The sequence below is a fragment of the Palaemon carinicauda genome, chromosome 15 (genome assembly GCF_036898095.1).
Source record: "Palaemon carinicauda isolate YSFRI2023 chromosome 15, ASM3689809v2, whole genome shotgun sequence".
Lineage (NCBI taxonomy): Eukaryota > Metazoa > Arthropoda > Malacostraca > Decapoda > Palaemonidae > Palaemon > Palaemon carinicauda.
In genome coordinates, this window is record NC_090739.1 from 104,001,435 (window position 1) to 104,017,949 (window position 16,515).

The 16,515-nt window shown below is 45.6% G+C and overlaps 1 long non-coding RNA gene across 2 annotated transcripts in view; it reads left to right on the top strand.

Moving 5' to 3' along the window:
- LOC137654351 (uncharacterized) overlaps positions 1 to 16,270 on the top strand; it is a 36,232-nt gene extending 19,962 nt beyond the window's left edge. For both annotated transcript variants that reach the window (XR_011046604.1, XR_011046603.1), the window contains exon 3: positions 15,325 to 16,270. This is a non-coding gene — a long non-coding RNA (uncharacterized lncRNA). The remainder of the gene's footprint in view (positions 1 to 15,324) is intronic.
- The last annotated feature ends 245 nt before the right edge of the window (positions 16,271 to 16,515 follow it).

The following is a 16,515-nucleotide window of genomic DNA, read 5'->3' on the forward strand; positions in this document are numbered from 1 at the left end:
GGCCTAGAAAACAAGCTTGTTGCATATGCAGGTGATGCTACTCTCTTTGCATCAATTCCATCCCCTGAATGTAGATCTGGGGTTTGTGAATCTCTTAATAGAGATTTAGCTAAAATTAGTGCATGGTGCAAATTGTGGGGTATGAAGTTGAATCCTAACAAAACTCAAAGTATGATTGTAAGTAGGTATAGGATGGTGGCTCCTCAACATCCGGATCTCAGTATTGATAATGTTTCTTTAAATTTGCATGAATCTTTTAAAATTTTAGGTGTGATTCTCGACAGCAAATTTACTTTTGAGAAACATATTAGGTCTGTGTCTTCTTCAATTGCACAAAAAATTTGGCTTTTGAGAAAGTCTTACAAGATTTTTGGTGATCAGTCTATTCTGAAGAAGTGTTTTAATTCTTTCATTCTACCTTGTTTTGAGTAATGTTCTCCTGTTTGGTCTTCAGCTGCTGATTCACATCTTGATTTGTTGGACAGAAACTTACGGTCTATTAAATTTCTTATTCCTGATCTAGATATTAATCTTTGGCACCGTCGTTCAATTAATTCATTATGCATGTTACATAAGATTTTTCATAACTCTGACCATCCTTTACATTCAGATCTCCCGGGACAATTCTATCCTGTTCATAATACTAGGCAGGCATTTAATTCCAATAGCCAGGCCTTCTCCATCATGAGGCTCAATACTACACAGTTTGTTCCGTAACTGAAATACAAACCACGCTATTTAATATGGGTATTACTTTCGGCGTAGCTGAAATGACGAGCCATTAGAATTTTAACGAGGGATTACTACCCCCTCGCTAGTTAGCGAGGGGGTAGGGAGGGGTAGCTTGCTACCCCTCCCCCCTCACACACCTGTGAATACTTCACTTTGCTTTTGGCTTGGGTGACAATCAGACGTGTCTGCTCCCACCCTCGCTTATGGACAGCCTTTGATCTTGTTTTTGCTTTTTCTTGTCAGTGTGTTTGGAAGTTGGCCTCTATCATGCGGAAGAGTCCCGGCTTACCTGACCTCCCTTGTGGTACATGTCGGCGGTCGACACGGACCCTCACACCTTGTGTCCTTTTTGTAGGGGTCAACGGTGTGACAGAAATAAAGTGTGTGGTGAGTGTAGGGAGTGGTCTACCTCCCAGTGGGAGAGGTTTTCACGGCGCCGGAAGAAGAAGTCTAAACGGGATATTTTTCCTTCAGGGGTTTCCTTGAAGAGAGAAAATCCAAGGGCTCCTCTTCCGTAGCCCATACCTCCTCCGAAGCTCCCACTCAATCGGTCTCTTCCGAGAGGCCGTCGAGTGGTAGTGTAGGCCGTACTTGTGTTCGCCAACCTCGGGGTGCGGGAGAGGGTGTTGCCTCCCATAGCGAGGCAGCTCCTCCTCCTCCCCCGGGTGAGGTTATTTCTGCTAATGTTTCTAATGATGATTTATTGCAGCTATGGGCTTCCTTGGGGCTTCAGGGTTCGCCTTCCAAGAAAGCCCTGTTTGACATAATCAGGTTGGGGGCTGCTGTCAAACAGTCGCCGGCGATAGCAGAGGTCAACCCTCTGTGTATCGTCGACGTTGTTGTGGCAGAGGCTTCCGACGAGTTAGGTCAAACCTCTGCCTTGGGTGCTGATGTTGCTGAAGGCTTAGTTCCCCCCTCTGAACATTCTTTGAGGGAGGAGCTAAGTCCAACGGTCTCTCCTGCAGGTGATTCTCCCCCTCGGGGGAGTTCACTAACAGAGACTCCTCTTCGGAGGACTGATGATGGTCTGCCTGCTGCCCCCAGAGGACGTATCAGACGTAAGGCTCGTCTTGTTCTTCGCCGTAGAGGCCTTCCTTCTCCCCACAATGGAGTTAGGAGGCGCCTCTTCGGTTCTTCGCCTCAGTCGCCGTGCACCAACCGTTGCAGCTGCATTCCTGGACCTCTCTGCTGATCGTTTGCGATCTCCTTTGCCTGCCAGACCTGCTGACCTTCCGTCTCCGTTCCTGGCTGCTGACGCGCTGTGGGCGCCCACGCACCCCGTTATCCAACGGGCACCAGTCCCTTCGAGGCAAAAGGGGCTTTCTCACATTGTGAGTAAGTCCCTTAAGTGCCAGGTAACTCCTGTGCACCCACGTTCTCCTGCGCGCTCTCCTGCTCTTCCTGAGACTACTATCCAGAAACATCCTGTGCCAGGGACAACGCGCCAGCGATCTCCTGCTGCAGAGTCTACGCGCCAGCTCTCTCCTGCTCGCCATCGATCTCCTGCGCGCCAGCGCTCACCGGCGCGCCAGCGATCACCTGTACGCCAGCGATCTTCTCGCCAGCACACATCTGCGCGCCCTGATCCTGATGCGCGCCACGCGCACCCACGATCTCCAGCTCACCAGCGCTCTTCACCTGCGCGCCATCGTTCGCCTGCGCGCCCACAATCTCCGGATCTGGGCGCAGGAGGGAAGACTCTACTTTCGCCTTCTCGTCAGCGATCTCCTGCGCGCCCTCGGACCTCGCCCACTCGTCAGCCCTCGCCTGCGCGAGTCACCTTCGCGCGCACATGTTCCAGCCCTTGCTGTGCGCTCTTCTAGAGGTCTCCAAGATCCTGTGCGCACACGAGCAGTCACCTTCGCGCGCAACTACGCTGTTCCTACTGCGCACCCTCTGCCTTCGCCAGATCGCGCACCTGCGCGCCATCGATCACCTGCGCGCCTGCGCGCACCATCACCTATGCGCCATCGCTCGCTAGCACGCCCACTCGCCTGCTCGCCATAGATTGCCTGCGTGCCCACGCGCACCCTCTGCCTGTGCGCAGTCGCTCACCTACGCGCCCTGCGCTCCATCGCTCGCCTGCGCGCCATCGCTCACCTGTGCGCCACCGCTCGCGCCCTCGCCCGCCCCCGCCCGGGCGCCCACGCGCTCCCTCGCCTGCGCGCCCAGGCCTTCATCTCCGCGCGCCCGGGCTTGAACCAGGGAATATTCCATCGCACGAGCGCCAGCGCGAACCCCGGCACGATTCCCATCTGGATTCACAGCGCGAGCCCCCGCGCGAGGCTTCAGGAACGAGAGCATCCAGGTCGTCTTCTTCACGTCCCCCCCCCTCCCCCCTGGCAAGCGCAGATCAGCGTGCTCGCAGGAGGAGGGGAAGTCTTCAGATAGGTCCAGGAACCAACCTTTTCTTCTTCCCTTTCTTTTCAGGCATGCCCCGTTGTAGTGTCTACTCCGAAGGATCGCCCGATCCTCTTCCCTCCAGAGGGAGTCTCTGACACAGCATCTGTCAGTAAGCAGCCATGGTTTGGGTCCCTTATCAGAGCTGTCGTTCAGGCTGTCAAGCCTGCCTTCTCTGAGTTGGGCCTCAAATCAAGGGCAGCTCCAACCCCACTGAAGAGGAAGAGAGGAGTAGAAGTCGTGGTAACTTCTTCCAGGTTCAAGCTGGCTCCTAAGTCGTCTTCTAGGATTCGACCAGAGCCAACGAGACCCGCGGAGAACGTCCACGTGTCCCCCCAAGTAGAGCCTTTGGGGATGGGAGACTTTGCTGCCAGTTCTCCAGGAGGAGAGCAACAGGAGTCAGAGCATGCCTTCTGGCAGGTCCTGACCCTGATGAGGCATCTCAACTGGTTCCAGGACCCTAAGATTCCTCCTTGTGAGGGCAAGGAAACGGTCCTGGACCGAGTCTTTGGCACCCAGAAGCCCGCTAAGGCCAGTGCGGCTTTGCCCTGGTCCCGAGGGGTGAAGAGTGCCAGGGATGAGGTTGAGGGCCAGCTCTCCGAACTCGCCTCCTCCAGCCGTTCCACTGCTGGCAACAAGCTCCTCCCTCCTCCTCGTATCCACCAGAGGAGGTACTTTGAGATCTTCCCTAGCACCACTCTGTGGAAGAGCTTACCAAGGGAGTCCCTCTAGAGAGGCTCTCTAGCCGGCAAATGACTTTCTCGGCGACAGAGATCCTAAGTCAGGAGAACATTGCGAAGTGTGCCATGCAGGCTACTTCGTGGCTGGACGTCTGGCTGGGGTCTCTTGGCATCCTGTTGCGATCCGAGGATCTGTCTAAGGAGAGCACCAGGAAAGCCCTGGAGACCTTCCTCCTTTCGGGCACCCGCACCATTGAGTTTCTGGCCCACCAAGTCTCGAACTTGTGGGCCAATTCCATCTTAAAACGACGTGATGCGGTGGCAGAAAGGTTCCATTCGAAAGTCCCAGCCGTCGAAGTCAGCAGGCTCAGACATTCTTCCCTTTTAGGAAAGAATCTGTTTGAGCCTAAAGATGTGGAACAGGCAGCTGAGAGGTGGAGGAAATCCAATCCGGACTCTCTCCTCCAGAGGGCTCTCACATCAAAGCCCTATAAACCTCCAGCACCTCAACAGCCTCGCCCATCCAAGACGACGAAACCGGCAGTGGCAGCAAAGACGACGGTGTCGAAACAGCAGCCCTTTCCTGTCAAAGACAAGAAAGGCAGAAAGTCCTCCAAGGGAGGGAAAAATCCTAGAGGGAGTGGCCGAGGCCGCAAACGCTAGGATTGGCAATCCCCCTGCATGTCCACCAGTGGGGGGATGCCTACAAAGTTGCGCGATCAGGTGGCAGCAACTCCGGGCCGATTCCTGGACGATTTTCGTAATCAGTCAGGGATATCGTGTCCCGTTCACAACATCTCTACCTCCCCTGACAGTGGATCCAGTGTCGTTGAGCTCCTATGCCATGGGATCGGCAAAGGGGCAAGCCCTACGGGCAGAAGTCGAGACCATGTTAAAGAAGGATTCTCTTCAGGTGGTCGTCGACGGTTCCCCAGGCTTCTTCAGTCAACTCTTTCTTGTAAAGAAGGCGTCTGGAGGCTGGAGACCAGTCATCGACCTCTCAGCTCTGAACAGGTTTGTCAAACAAACTCCGTTCAGCATGGAGACAACAGACACGGTCAGACTTGCAGTGAGACCACAAGACTTCATGTGTACACTGGACCTGAAGGACGCGTACTTCCAGATCCAAGTTCATCCGTCTTCAAGGAAGTACTTAAAATTCAGCCTTGACAACAAGATCTACCAGTTCAAGGTGCTGTGTTTCGGTCTCTCCACAGCACCTCTGGTATTTACCAAAGTGTTTACCCTGATTTCTTCGTGGGCACACAGGATCGGCATCCATCTCCTCCGTTATCTGAACGACTGGCTGATCCTGGCAGACTCGGAGTCGACCCTTCTTCGACACCGGGACAAGCTTCTTGGAATTTGCCAAGATCTAGGGATCATGGTAAATCTCGAGAAGTCTTCTCTGCTTCCAACTCAACGACTGGTATATCTAGATATGATCTTGGACACCAATCTCCACAAAGCCTTCCCATCAGACGACGGGATAGCAAGGCTGAGGAGGGTCGCAGACCCTTTCCTCAGACGGGAAGAACTCCCAGCCCAATTGTGGTTACGTCTCCTCGGTCACCTTTCTTCCCTGGCCCGTCTAGTTCCAAACGGTCGCCTCAGTATGAGATCCCTGCAATGGCGACTCAAGTCCCGGTGGAATCAAGGACACGATTCCCTGGACGTCTTGGTCCCTATGGGTCCTGCGGAACGGACGGACCTTCAGTGGTGGGTGACAGACGAGAACCTACGAAGGGGAGTGGATCTTCTCGTCCTCCCCCCAGATTTGATGCTGTTTTCGGAGGCCTCAAAGAAAGGGTGGGGGGCCCATGTTCTGAACCACAGGACCTCAGGCCTGTGGTCAGAATCAGAAAAGTGCCTTCACATAAATCTGCTAGAAATGAAGGCCGTATTCCTGGCACTTCAACAGTTCCAACAGTACCTGGCGGGTCACTCCGTGGTGGTGATGAGCGACAACACCACGGTAGTGGCTTACATCAACAAGCAGGGAGGTACCTTTTCAGAGCAGCTATCCCATCTTGCAGTAGAGATACTGAGATGGACCGAAGTCTACTCGATTCCACTATCAGCTCGCTTCATTCCAGGCAAGAGGAATGTGCTCGCCGACAGTCTGAGCAGGGCATCACAGATAGTGAGTACCGAGTGGTCTTTGGATCGTCTAGTAGCCAACAAAGTCCTGACTTTGTGGGGTTCCCCGACGGTGGATCTGTTCGCGACAGCCTTGAATTTCAAGCTTCCGCTGTACTGCTCCCCAGTCCCGGACCCCAAGGCACTCTGGCAAGATGCCTTCCAACAATGGTGGGGCAACATCGACGTGTACGCCTTTCCCCCGTTCTGTCTGATGAGGAGGGTGCTCAACAAGACCAGAATATCGGTCAACCTGCCTATGACCTTAATAGCTCCGCTATGGCATCACGCAGAGTAGTTTCCAGACCATCTGCAGCTCCTGACGGAACTCCCGAGAGAACTTCCTCCACGACACGAGCTACTCAATCAACCACACACCAACATCTTTAACAAAGCCGTAGCTTTGCTGCGGCTTCACGCCTGGAGACTATCCAGCATCTCCTCACAGAGAGAGGCTTTTCACAACAAGTTGCGGAAAGGATGTCTGGACACCTGCGAAAGTCATCTGCAGGGGTCTACCAGGCGAAGTGGAGAGTTTTCTGTGGTTGGTGTCGTGGAAGGGGTATCTCTCCACTCGATGCCACTATTCCAGCAATAGCGGAGTTTCTCGTGTATTTGCGGGAGGAAATGCGCCTTTCAGTCTCGGCAGTGAAAGGCTATCGCTCAGCCTTAAGTCTTGCCTTCAGGCTCAAAGGAACTTTCTCTACTCATACGAAGTTATGAACTTACCTGCCCTCAGTCGGAAGTGAGACCTCCTCCATGGAACGTGGTTCGAGTTCTCAGGTCTCTTAAGAGACCTCCCTTCAAACGATTACGCCAGGCTTCTGATCGCCTCCTGACTTGGAAGACGGTGTTCCTACTTGCTTTGGCCTCGGCCAAACGAGTTGGCAAACTTCGTGGTCTCTCGTATGACATCGCCCATTCAAGAGGATGGGGGGAGGTAACGTTCAGATTCGTCCCTGAGTTTGTAGCTAAGACTCAAAATCCAGGAGTGCCGGACTCTCGGTTCGACTCTTTCTGGATTTCGTGTCTTCGTTCTGTAACAGATGACCCAGACCATCTCCTACTGTGCCCAGTGAGGAGTCCGAGGCTCTATCTTAGGAGAACAGCTGCAGTTCGTCCGCGGATGCAGGCATTGTTTGTTAGCACTGGAAGGACGAAGAGGAAGGTCAATAAAAACACTATCTCAGCATGGATTCGCAAGGTTATCCATCATTCCCTGAATACTGACCCTCCTCCGTCACGTCGCCCCAGAGCACACGATGTCAGGGGCATTGCTACGTCCCTGGCCTTCAAGAGAAACTACTCAGTGACGCAGGTTTTACAAGCAGGGGTTTGGAAGCATTAGACGACCTTCACAGCCCACTACCTGCAAGACGTGACCCACAGGAGGCTCGATACGTTCTCTATCAGCCCTGTGGTGGCTGCACAACAGCTGGTTTAAACCTCAGGCTCCTTAATGGACAAGTAGCAGATGGTTGAGGGCATTGTTACCCGGTTTTAGTCTGCATGAATGAAAAGGTATGCCTGGCCCTTATTCTTTTCTTCATCCTCCCCTCTCTTGGGGAAAGCAGCATCCTGGGTTCTCTGCACAGCTGACCTCAAACCACTGCATGTAAACCATGTTCCCGTGTGTTCCTAATATTATGTTAATATTGTCACGTCCCCATACCATTACCAGGTGGTATTGGGAGCGTCCTATCCTGGAATTCCATCTAAAGGTCTTCAGGTCAACTTCCTAGGACGAGTCACACTTCATTCCTTCACACAAAAGCTTAAGTAGCCCGCGGTCCTTGCGGAGCAAGGCACTTGCGAGGTGCAGGGACTCCTTATCTTTGAGTACTAACACACTCGGATACTGTATGGCTGGGACTTTTCACCCTACCTAAGGGTTGAGTCACCCCTATTAAATAGCGTGGTTTGTATTTCAGTTACGGAACAAATGACAAATTCGTAGATAATTTGTATTTTTCCTAACTATACAAACCTTAGCTATTTAATCAAACTTGCCCACCAGCCCTGTCCCCCGGGAAGTCCTACCTCTAAGTAAAGTGAAGTATTCACAGGTGTGTGAGGGGGGGAGGGGTAGCAAGCTACCCCTCCCTACCCCCTCGCTAACTAGCGAGGGGGTAGTAATCCCTCGTTAAAATTCTAATGGCTCGTCATTTCAGCTATGCCGAAAGTAATACCCATATTAAATAGCTAAGGTTTGTATAGTTAGGAAAAATACTAATTATCTACGAATTTGTCATATTTTAGAAGTTTTATTCCAGCTGTTACCAAGTTGTGGAATGATCTTCCTTATCAGGTAGTTGAATCAGTAGAACTTCAAAAGTTCAAAGTTGGAGCTAATGTTTTTATGTTGACCAGGCTGACATGAGTCTTTTTATAGTTTATATATGACATATCTATTTTTGACGTTGTTAATAGTTTATATATGACATATCTGTTTTAACGTTGTTACTGTTTTAGAATGATTTATTGTTAACTTGGTCTCATCATTTATTTATTTCCTTATTTCCTTTCATCACTGGGCTATTTTTCCCTATTGGAGCCCTTGGGCTTATAGCATCTTGCTTTTCCAACTATGGTTGTAGCTTGGCTAGTAATAATAATAATAATAATAATAATTATAATAATAATAATAATAATAATAATTCCTTCAGGAATGATACCCCTCCCATTCATTGGCTCTCATCCTCCCTCACTCAGACTCAGATTCATTCTTGTCTTATCACCCAGCTTCTGGATAAACTATGCTCTTCGGGCATAGGTGAAGAAAATTCTGGAGAAGGATACACTGCAAACTGTACTAGATAATTCTCCTGGCTTTTACAGTTACCTATTCTTCATGGAGAATTCACTGGGTATTGGGGACTGGTAATCAATCTCTCCCCTTAAGAGAGTTTTTCCTGCAGACTTTTTTCAAGATAAGAGGGCAAGCAATATGTGAGCAGCCATCAGGAGGAACGAATTTATGCTTTCTTTTCATGGGGAAGGTGCACTACTTTTATATTCCAATCTATCAGTCCTACAGGAAGTACCTTCACTTTGTCTCGAGGGAAGGTATACCAGTTCAAATTTCGTTACTTTGCACTGGCTACGTCACCACAACTTTTCATCTGAGTGTTCTCAGCAGTTTTAGCTTGTGCTAACGATATTGGCATTTGTACACTTTGATACTGGTCTTCTTGTCGGAGGCATTTGCCTCAGCACCAAGACAGTCTTCTTATGTTCTGCTACAATCTGGGGATTGTGGTAAATATGGAATAGTCCAGTTTCATGCCCAACCAGAGAATAGAGTACACAGGATTGCTGATACACATAGCAACAACACGAGTCTCCCCATCAGACAATATCAGCAGACTCAGGAAGGTATTGCAACTTTTTCTTACCCAGCAAGAATTACCGACTTGACAGTGGCAACAGCTGCTTAGATTTACCTCATCTTTTTAGAAGCTTGTTACTCACGGTCTTCTCCAGCGATCTCTGCAGTGGTGTCAGATGAGACACTGGTCAGCTGCCAACAATACACCCCACCTTCTTGTTCTGGTGGAGAAGATACAGGACGATCTACCGTTGAGATTGGAAGACAAGAACTTTATCAAGGGGGCTCTTCTGAAGTGTCCTCTAGAACCGCTGCTGTTCATAGACCCATAGAAGAAAGGAGGTGTACACATGAAGAACCATATCACCAGAGTTTGTTGGTCCGACAAAGAAAAGGTCCTGCACATCAACCTGTTGAAGATGAAGGCAGCACTCAGTTACATTGATGAGCAACACATGACTTTAGTGGCTGAAAGCTACAAGTAAAGCGATAGTTTTTCACAGCTTTTCTATGAGTTGACAAAGCAGGCTCTCACATAGGTGTTCAATAATGCAGTGGAGAAGTATGCAAGATTCATTCCAGGCAAGAGGATTGCAATTGCCGACAAGTTCAATTGCCAGAGAAAAGTCATAGGAACAGAATGGTTCATTCATCCATTGGTTGCAAGGAAAATTTGATTGTGGAGATCCTTATTGAATAGAATGTTTGCCACCCAGTTCAACAAAATGCTTATGATCGTTTGTTCTTCAGTCCCTGATACATCATAGTCTCTAGTGGACACTTTTCATCATCCTGGGGATAACACCGAGATCCATACCTTTCAGCCATTCTGCATGATTTGTAGAGTAATCAACAGGGTTCTGACTACTCTGAATATCAGAGTAAGGCTGGTGGCTCCCAAATGGCGACACACCGAAGGGTACCCAGATCTGTGGATGCTCATAGTATAGGAACAAAGATATCTACCGCTGCAGCCCAACATGCTTTGCCAGCTACACCTGCAGAGGTACTACAACTTGGTTACATTTCTGTCACTTTATGGATGAAGATTATATAGCATCTTCAAGCACTGCACAGGAGAAGTCTGGATTATCTGCGTTGATGTTCTGCACACGTCTACCAAACAAACTATGCTATCTAATACGATTAATGTTGTAAAGTGGTTATTTCTCTGGTCAGAGCCTTTCTTCACCTGATATATGATGTGCTCATCTACTTTCGCCAGGAGAAGCTGCTTTCAGGCTCGGAAATGAAATAATATGACTCAGCCTTGAGCCAGGTCTTTAAACTAAAGAGCTGAGACCCTTCCTGTTACTTGGAGTTTTTTATAATCATGAGGAGCTTCAAACAGCCTGGTCTTCATAGTGAGCTCAAGCTACCTGCTGGGTACATCACCCATGTTCTCAGGCCCATCAAGAGGCCCCCGTACTAATATTTGAGTCATGCGTATACAGTATTGTGTTGTAGTTCTATTACTGTAAAGATGGTTTCATTAATATATGAATTAAGCACTTTGTTGAGTGGATGCTGCAATATAATAGTTGTTATCCAATCCAGTGATTATAAGCAGGGAAACATGGATTTTTGTATATGAGATATTTGCCTCAGAATGTAACATGAAAGGAAATTTTGTGATTCCTGCTGGTCTTTTCATGTTTGAATATTTGTTATGCTTTCAAGAGGAGTCAAATGGAAAAGATTTATTTTGAGATAGTCAGTTATCACATTAATTAGCCAATAAACCATTGATACTTGGTATTTGAAAAGTTGTCCATTATTAATGCTTAAATTCAAATAAAATCTGTTCCAAAGCTGTGTAGTTGAAAGAAGCTCGTCACAGAATATCAAACTCCTTAACGATGTAAAATTACAACTGCCTGTTTTTACCCTTTGAATGCTATAATTGTATCTATATAAAAAAACCGGAACTTTATAATCTTTGCCAACTTCACACCTGGTACCCTGTGAAAAACAGAAAGCAATATCATAATGCAGGTATAGTTAGGGAGACTTAATTACCTCTATTTTATTTCAATTCCTCCCGTTTCATTCATAAAATTAATGGATTATGTAACAGGTTTCTACATCAATATTGTGTTGTCCCTTTTTGTTTTACCGCAATGTTTGATCTATTATTCAGAATGTCCTTTGAGGCACACTGTCATCATGTAATGCATTACAGGCATGAATTAAGGATTTTCAGTTTCCCTGGCTCCTCTATCGACGTTCTCTTTCTATCCTAAGCTGCCATCGTTCCAACTGCCTTTCTTGTAACCTTCTGTCCAACATCTATCAAATTTTACATTTTGGTGTATATGAGAGGGTTTCCCCTAGTTTCATTTCTGGGCTGAATGACCTTCCGGACTATAACAACATTCCATATGACCAGTGTCAATGAATCATACTTATACAGTTCTCATTTTATGTATCTGTTGGGGGATATCATATGATATAAAAAGATTTATATCATTTGTTTACCAACTCACATTTTGGGCTTTTCCATAATTATTTGACAACACATCAATAAAAAGCAATAGATAAGGTCTGATAGCAGATGAGAGCAACAATTTATCTATAATTGGCTTGCTACTATCTATTAGAAAAATTAAAACCGGCTGACTTTAAATCCAAGTACTGAAGTAGTGAGTTCTTTGAAACTTTTACAGATAGCTAAAGTATTTGAAGAGATTTTAATATTGGCCATCTATTATAGCCTACCAGAAAAATATAATTTTACATAATTATATACAGTGGAATCTCTACATACGAATTTAATCCGTTCCAGAACCAACTTCGGATGTAGAAATTGTTCGGATGTCGAAACGAATTTTCCCATAAGAATACATTGAAATAGGATTAATCCGTGGTTGAGCCCAAAAACCTATGATAACTTCTTAATAAACTACTACACATAATTTTCCCATGAGAATAATGAACACTAAATTAGATAATAGACATGTAAATAAGAAGAATAGACATGTATATAAGAAGAATTAGCAAAAAAATGATAAATAAGAAACGGGTTTTTAGCGTCACTTTACCTTAGAAACTCCAGCGCAGGTGTTGTTCGTCTTTGCTACGCAGAGAGGAGAGAGGAGACGGACGGACGGCGAGGAGGTAGAGAGGTTAACTACGATAAACGTAACACTACCGTAACTTATTCTAACTCACACTAAGTGAACTTTAACATAACTTAGCTTATTTTTTTTTTATTTTTATATTTTATATTTTTTTTTTACATTTTCTTTTTTTCTCTTTGATGATTACGTAATTTTAATCACTATCACTTACATTTAAAATTGACTGAATTTCTTTTGCTTCACTCTTTTCCGTTTTCTGTGTTTCACTTTCTTCCGCTTCACTCTTTGCCGTTTTCTTCGGTTCACTTACATCCTCTTCATCGCGAGTTCGCTTCGCAGTTTTTTTAAAGAAAGCATCGATAGATAATTGCTTGGTACGGCTTTTCAGAATGTTTCAAAAGTGAGTTAGGCAAACATCATCGAATTGAGAAACTACACGACAAATCTGCAATTTCTTTGGATGGTATTTGTCGATGAAGTCGACCACGTCTTGATATTTTCCTAACACCTCTTTTATTTGCGCTGAACCTAACACATGTTCTACCTCCTCGCTCTCTTCCTCGTCATGACTCATGTGCTCTGACATAGCATGGAGTTCCTTGAGCTCATCCGTCGTCAGTTCGTCGTGATGTTCGGCGACGAGTTCCGTAACGTCATCTGCGTCTACCTCCAGACCCATGGACTTGCCAAGGGAGACGATTTCCTCTACGGCTTCCGCTGCACCAACCACGGGATCAGGTTCGGGGTCAAAACCCTCGAAATCTCGGGGAGAAACTGCATCAGGCCACAGCTTCTTCCATGCAGAATTGAGGGTCCGTCGAGTTAATCCCACCCAAGCCTGATCTATGATCTTCAAGCAGTGCACGATGTTGAAGTGGCCCCTCCAAAATTCACGCAAAGTTAAGTTGGTGCTTTGCGTGACATTAAAGCACTGCTTGAATAAGTGCTTGGTGTACAGCTTCTTAAAATTAGAGATGACTTGCTGGTCCATGGGCTGGAGGATAGAGGTGGTATTTGGTGGAAGATACAGCACCTTTATGAACTTGAATTCATCGAAGATATCATCTTCAAGTCCGGGGGGGTGAGCGGGTGCATTGTCAAGGCATAGCAGGCACTTTAAAGGCAATTTCTGTTCATGAAGATACTTCTTCACAGAAGGGCCAAAAACTTGGTTTACCCATTGCACAAAGAATTGCCTAGTGACCCAGGCCTTCGAGTTGGATCGCCAGAAAACATGAAGCTGATCCTTATCGACGTTGTGTGCTTTAAAGGCCCTAGGGTTCTCAGAATGGTAAACAAGCAAGGGCTTGACTTTAAAGTCCCTGCTAGCGTTGGCACATAGAGCAAGAGTCAACCGATCCTTCATTGGCTTATGCCCAGGCAATTTCTTCTCTTCAGCAGTGATGTAGGTTCGACTCGGCATCTTCTTCCAAAACAGCCCGGTTTCATCACAATTGAACACCTGCTGCTCTACGTAGCCTTCTTCCTTTACGATCTTTTCGAAGTTCTTAACAAAGTCAGCTGCAGCCTTTGTGTCCGCACTAGCAGCCTCTCCGTGGCGAACAACTGAATGAATCCCGGACCGTTTCTTAAATTTCTCGAACCAGCCACGAGATGCCTTGAAATCATCTGAGGAAGGCTCGGTTGAACTCTCCCCAGCATCACCCCCAGAGCTCTCCTCCTTCAAGTCCGTAAAGATGGCGTGCGCCTTCTCGCAGATAACGGTTTCGGTGATGGTGTCGCCAACGATCTCTCTATCCTTAATCCACACTAGTAGAAGTCGTTCCATCTCTTCTATGATAGGGGTACGGCGTTTGGAAATTATAGTGATCCCCTTGGAAGGTTTCACTGCTTTAATAGCTTCCTTCTGTTTAAGGATTGTCGAGATCGTCGACATATTACGACCATACTGTTTAGCAAGTTCACTCACGCGGATGCCACGCTCATGTTTTTCAATAATTTCCTGCTTAATTTCTATAGAAAGCATTTCCTTCTTCCTTTTCTCACCACTACCACTACCACTGGCAAAACTAAGCCTCTTGGGACCCATACTTTACGTAAATTATCGTTAATGGATGCACGTAAAAAATCACGATTAAAACACAGTTAATATCAGAACGCACAGAGCACAACCGCAAGAAGCCAACGAGAACAGAGGACTGACCCAAGCCGCGCTAATTGAGCGTCCCTCCGAGGTCGATGTGCTGCCTTCTATCGGCGGAAATAAAAAACACTTCAGGCGCTATGAGCACCGACTACGCGTACGAGTATTGTTTACTTCGGGTGTCGAAAAAAACATTCGGGTGTAGAGTCGGAACGTGTTCGAATTGTACTAAGCGTGTCGAAAAATTTGGATACAATCGGTACGACGAAAATTGCTTACTTCGTGTGTCGAAATAAAATTCGGGTGTAGAGTAAAAAATTTGCTCGAATTTTACTTCGGATGTTGGAAAATTCGGATGTAGACACGTTCGGATGTAGAGGTTCCACTGTATTCACCTACTGTATAGATTTAATCTTATTCGCATCTTAATACTTTAGATGCAATATTACCAATGCAATGATGATACTGGTAATCTTATTAAGAATAGTATGTACTTATAAAACCATTGTTTAAAAAATGTGGTTGACATAAAAGCACCAATAATATATTATGTATGGCTGTTAATATACTTTTGAATAATCATTCAAGCTGAACTTTGTCTTATCCATGTTGTTTTTCTCACAAAATCTGGTTATTAGTGTTGTTCTTCCTTCAGATGTTTTTAAGAACATAACAGCATGGTCAAGTTTAAGGTTAAAAAGTGTCTATTATTTTGATCTCTAGAGATGAAGTTGAATATGTTTGATACTCTCATGATAATACCAAAAAGTGACTCTTATGTATCAAATTAACCATAAAGAGTCAGGTTATGACTTGAATGTGGAGAATATTTGGAATAACGATATTTTATTTTTCTTTCAGATGCGTTTATTTACCTGTACATTTGAAATCCAAAAGCCGAAGCCAGTAAACGAAAAAAAAAAAACTTTTGAGCGGGCAACCCGATTTCCCTAATGACATGGAAAGGAGATGGAAGCTAAAAGAATGCTGATGGCATAAGATCAAGTTATTCATATCTAAATCAAAGCTGATAACTGGGATGGAGGCTGTAATATCTAAGTAACTTCAGTTGAAAGATAAGTTAAAATTTTCATCATTTTAATTTTTTTCAGAAGTTTACACCTCAGTTAGGTAACAGAATAGGTAATAAATATCTTTAGAAGGGAGCTTATGCACAGTGTACAGTATAGTGTTAAGCATAATAAACTATATGAAAAAGTGCAGTGCAGCAGGAATTCTTTTGAAAGTGAGATTGTTCTCAAATTATTTTGCTATAAGATGGTCATAAATTTTGTTATTACTATACATTATTAGTTTCATGTCTGTATACTGTCAGGTCATTCTAGATATACAAATATTTCTCAAAAGGTAAATTCACAAAAAATCTTATCAGTGAAGCAGTATATAATATAAGGTATATAGTTTACTTTCACGATCATATATTTTAAACATTTTGCCTTAGGGACATAGAGAGCCATATTTCTTAAACATGTAGTATGATACAGGTCTAGTAATTACTAATTGTAATATTGCCTTGAAATTCATAACATTTTAGCCAAAAAAAAAGAGTAATATAGATTATTGTAGTCTAGTATTTCCCTTCCCATACGCTTCAAAATGAATCATAAACTAATTTTACCCCCTTGTTTGATGTTTGAGGAAAATCCAGCTGCTTGATTACTGTAACAAGTTATGTTTGATGGATATTACAGTTTTCCTTTCAGCGCTGAAGTATAACTATTTCTGTCAATAGACCTAGACTTCCAGGTTCAATGGAAAATAACACAAGCCAACCAAATTACCAAATTATTTTCTGGGTCGACCTGTGACGCCCGGTGAAAAGGGTCCTTCTTTACACTTTTCTGATATAAATCTTCCAAATATACCAGAGAAAGATAAAAGCATGGAATGCAGAGGTTACTACCCTCGCGCGAGCACCTTGTGGTTGTCGTGTATACATCAGGGGCGTGTGAAAACCACTATTCACAGGCTGTCTTCCATTTAGATAATTCCTTCATCAAAGGGAAGGGCCGTAACAGAGGCCCTAGAAAC